Raw genomic sequence first — 5,322 nt, forward strand, 5'->3', positions numbered from 1 at the left:
TGTTTCACGAAATTTTAAGGAAGATAAAATCCAAATTTTAGTAATTTGATTGGATAATATTAGACGGATTTTAGTAGCCAATCAAAATAGAAGTATCTACTAAACTTTGGATTTTAACTTTAGTAAAGATTTCGAGAAACATCCCAGCGGGCACAGAACGTTGTGACAACGTTTTTCAGAGGTTGTATCACAACGTCTGAAATAAGTCAGCTGTAGGTTGTTTTGCAACAAACTCTTACGTTGTGACAACGTTGTACGGACGTCAAAGCAACATTGTCACAACGTTGTGTGGTGGTTGACGAAAAGTTGTGTGGTGGTTGACGAAAAGTTGTGACAACGTTGTACGGACGTCAAAGCAACATTGTCACAACGTTGTGTGGTGGTTGACGAAAAGTTGTGACAACGTTGTACGGACGTCAAAGCAACATTGTCACAACGTTGTGTGGTGGTTGACGAAAAGTTGTGACAACGTTGTACGGACGTTCAAGCAGCATTGTCACAACATTGTGTGGTGGTTGACGAAAAGTTGTCACGACGTCAAAATTTGTTGTTTTGCAACGTTGTGTGGTGGTTGGCGAAAAGTTGTCACGACGTCAGAATTTGTTGTTTTGAGGTTGTATAAAACCCAGTATAAGCCCCATCCGAACTCCCTACAGTTCTGCCCCTACTGGACTAACGAAGACGGGAATAGGCGGCCGGGCAGGATGGAAGTTAAATTAGGTGTGTGTGCGGGGAAGGGGGGGGGGCTTAAATGCCCGACAGATTTTGGCCACGGTTTTGACATAGTGAAACGATACGCGAAGTTTCAACACTCTCACTCAATTAGAATCAAAGTTATTGTGTCCCATCACAACCAATCTAATTGCTTCTTTCTGAATAAAATCAGTATCAATTAATAGGACAGTACGTAGTTTCCAAACATTCAATTCAAACGATTATATTACAGACAATATTAATGCTAGAGTCATATAACTTTGCAGTAATGGGTAAAGGTAATAGAATCTGATCATTAAATTTTAAGTAATGGTCATGTAATGAGTAATGGAAGATTTCAAAAGTAATGAGTAATGGAAATGTAATTAATTACATTCCGAAAATCATGTAATGGTCAATTACATTTCAATTACATTTAATGGCGCATTTTTGAATGGCATTTAGTAATTGGAACATAATCAAAAAACACACTTTTATGGAATAACAATTACTATGGTTTATTTCACTGCAACGTTTCAACAAGATTTCACAAGTCGTTTTCAAGCATATATATACAAATAAATAAAATGAGAAAGATATGAATATATATATAAACATCAGTGCGAACTATCCAATGGTATGCAAGGAAGGTGAACATGAGTAGCTATCACAAGCTATTGATGAAACAACGGTAAATAATCGTATATACTAGGATTAACTCATTATACAATTAAAAGATCAAACAGAGGATTGTTGAGATGTACTGAAACCATACACATTATACTATATAATTGAAACCAGTTTAAAAGAAAATAAGACATAGATCTATACATGATTAACTAAATATACATTCATAAAAGATCAAACAGAGGATTTACAGACATATATTACAACCATACTCTTATGCATTCAGTGATAACTAGAGTTTTAAAAGCATATAACAAGGAAACATATTTAATGTTATTACATTTTATTACTATTTAAAGATTAGTGCTAATTTAGCATTTAATCAATCAGATTTAAAGACATGGTAAAACTATTGTCTTTAAATCTGATTGATTAAATGCTAAATTAGCTCTAATCTTTAAATAGTAATAAAATGTAATTATTTACTTTCAATGTAATGGGTAATGGTAATGAATGATATTGCTAAAAATGAGAAAGTAATTTTAATGCAATTGGTACCGTAATAATAATAAAAATTTATTTATTTATAAAGCGCCTGTTACCAATATAAAACACTGCTCAATGGCGCAGTTAACATTTTGTGGACATCACACATAGAAAATAAAATAAAATTAAATGGATGATAAAAGAACTTAAAATGGCTTATAAAGATTATAATAAAATATGACATGTAATAAACAAATTAAAACTGTACATGTACTTAATTGGTCCCTCTTCTGTCGGGTGCATATTTTAGATGAGCCGAAACTGCTGTTATTATCTCGGCTTCATTGCAGCTCGGCTGACTGATCATTACACTATCTGAAGAATACAAAAAAACTGTATATTTACTCTGTCAGATTTTGTAAATTATATAATTGAGTCCGATCAAAAAGGTCGTCTTAAAGCTGTAACAGATAATTCTGCATCCCATGAATTATGGAGCAAAGGTGGCTAATTGGGTAAAACGCTGGCTCGCTTGTCTGGAGGTCGCATTTTCGATCCCTACATTTGCCGAGAAAGTTCAGTAGGCCTGACAAGGACAATTCGTTTGGATGGTATGAAAAACCGAGGCCACGTGTACACATTGACGTGCAAGTAAAAGATCTCTTTGGCAGTTGGAATTCGATATAAGAGTAGGCCATAGTGCCGCTGCCCGGGCAAAATTTCCATCATAGCACGCGGTATGGCTCATGCCCGTCTTCATTAGCCTAGTCGGAGCAGAACAGTAGGACGTTAAACCCCATATGAATTATATTATATATGACCCAATAACACATTCTATATGAGACATCGCTTGTGTTATAACTTTCATATTCTCCATGAATTTGTACGTGTAAGAAAGGCTTGGGTGTAAATTACAAAAAAAAAAGATCAATACTCATCGATGAAGTAATAAAAACTCCTGTATGCCCATACCATGTTTGATTATCCGATATTTAAGGATATGTTCGTAAATTGAGTATGATAAAAACAAACCTTGGACAACTTTGTAAATTTCTAAGTCCATTATGGACCGCCTCCCTTTATTTCCCTTTAAATTAAATTGGGCCATTAGGGAATTAGACATCAACCTGTTAAAATAAAAAGACATACTGTTTATGCGTTTGACAATACCACGAATTTTGACTTTCCATTCCTTGACACCTAGAAATGGACATAAATGGGTTGCAACGCATATAATAATGTAATATGAATGTATATTAACTGATTTACATTCAATCGTTTCTGTTTTTACTGTAATGTCTAATCAGTTATGTTCGGCGAAATACGCGAAGAGAGAGAGAAATGGGGTTTAACGTCCACTTGACACAAACTAGGTCATTTCGGGACTAACACATGGTTCAATTTTATTTCAATAATTCGCTAGCGCGTAGGGGTCTTTTTAGCAGTGGGAGGAAACCTGAGGACCCGGAGAAAACCCACCAGGTTGGACAGGCGACCCAACTCCTTGTCACGTACAACCGGGGAATCGAAACCCCGCCAGTTGACTCAATGACAGACCGTATGATACAGCGCGCGCGTGCTAACCATTCGGCCATCCAACCCCCCATACGCGAAGAGTCCAAATTGAATGCCAGTCTTTGGCGTCTGGTTATTCAAGTTTACACCCGCATATAGTTAAGTATTCTCTTGGGTATATTTAACTTCATTCTTCGAGTCTCTCTATTACAAATGAAACTTGAAAGCATTCATGCACGCGATTCGTGTGCCAATTTTAAAACTTTAACTTTGTGTTAAATATTAGACATTAGAAGCCCATCTTTTCACGGTTACAACACTGATGTTGAGTTTAATTAAACAATGAGTCCCATGTCGAAGACTGTGGATGATATTGAGTTAGAGACTTGACTCCTTTAAGACGAAGACGATTGGAAAACGAATGTACGATTATTTTATCAATTTGTTTTCAAAAGAAAGAATACGACTTTAAACTGGTAACCACCAAGGCTCATCAGATGGGTTACCTATAGCTATAACAGGAAATAAATGAAACACATCTAGTATATTATTATATTTCAATCACTGTAATATTTACAATCAATGTCAGTTCAATTATTCAGGTGTATGCTCATGAATATTGATGTTGTACATTTAATAATAAAATTACCCTTCACTTGAATTAAATCTAAAACCCACAAGCATGCAATTAAAGAGCTGTGGTGTTAACAGTCGCACTAGCCCGACATTAATATCCACCTGTCCGTAGTTCGACAAAGTACAAGATTTAATTTTCAGAGCATATATGTTTTGTTGCGTGTCAACCTATCTTTTTAATTAAGATCGTAGACTTGGTTGCCTAATAATTAAGATGTATACAGCGACTTGGTTAACTGTTCACGGTTCGGTTACTACTGGTGAAACGGTTAAAAAAAATTACAAACCGATATTCGTTTTCATATCATATTTGACATTCAAAATCAGGAATGGTAGCCAAAAATGTTTTCATTCACTAAAGACTATATAAATAGTTCATACAGCACGAGTGCATATATCACTTGTCATTTGTAATATATCACAAGTTTTGTATACGTTACATTACTATTAACACTCCCTGCAAAGCTTCATGAAATTGGTAACCCTATAAATTTAAAGATAATAGATACTGGGAAAGTCCATTATACAATACTATAAATATTGTAATGGCCCCTTCCAATTCCAGACATAGATTGAAATAGCTCTTTCTAAATCCAGACAAAGCAATTAACCAAAAACTAAATGATTAAAATGCAATACAATTATAAAAAAAAACACTAAAGTTTCAGAACTAAAATAAATCATTTAAGAGGTAATAAAACATATTTAAAATACTCAATTTACTTTGCAAGGAGGGTTCAATAATGAAATGACAATAGAAGTTCGGCTACCAGTAGAAAATAATCTACAATTACCGATACAATTAATTCTTTTATATCATAATTATTTCTAAATGGACACAAAATATTAATTAATCGTAACATACCTAATTTTCAACTTTTACGCCTTCTAGCAACTTATAAAACTCGATAGTTTATCACAGCTCTAATACAGCAGCCATGCAGGTTTGGCTAGGATTCCTTTTTGGCGGAAAGATGTTTAAATTTGATTGGACCAACTGTCAACCTTGGGTGTGTTTTAAAATAAAATATGTATAAGATAATTAATCTTGACCTTTATTGGGTTTTTTTATATACCGGTACATTAAATATAGATATTTTGCAATTAAGTTATGAACGTAATTAAGTTTTAAAGGTGTATTAAACGTTTAATAAATGTTTTTAAAATTTTTTTTTTACCTATTCATTGCGGGTTCTTTATAAACGTTTCATAAACGTTAAAAAAAAAAATCATATTTACGGTACTACGTTTTAATGGAAAATTTTGAAAGAAAACATCAATTATGAACGTTATCTAAACATATTATATTAAACATTTTTATCAATATTTATCGAAAACTTCTGAAAAACTTACACTTAAAACATT

The 5,322-nt window shown here is 33.6% G+C and overlaps 1 long non-coding RNA gene across 1 annotated transcript; it reads right to left on the reverse strand.

The window, feature by feature from the left end:
- Positions 1 to 1,774: 1,774 nt before the first annotated feature.
- On the reverse strand, positions 1,775 to 5,070 carry LOC130013130 (uncharacterized). The gene is made up of 3 exons (XR_008788484.1): positions 4,823 to 5,070; positions 2,839 to 2,933; positions 1,775 to 2,181 (listed from the first exon to the last, which is right to left on the reverse strand). It is a non-coding gene; the product is annotated as an uncharacterized LOC130013130 (long non-coding RNA).
- Between the last annotated feature and the right edge of the window lie 252 nt (positions 5,071 to 5,322).

Source organism: Patella vulgata, chromosome 6 (assembly GCF_932274485.2).
Source record: "Patella vulgata chromosome 6, xgPatVulg1.2, whole genome shotgun sequence".
Lineage (NCBI taxonomy): Eukaryota > Metazoa > Mollusca > Gastropoda > Patellidae > Patella > Patella vulgata.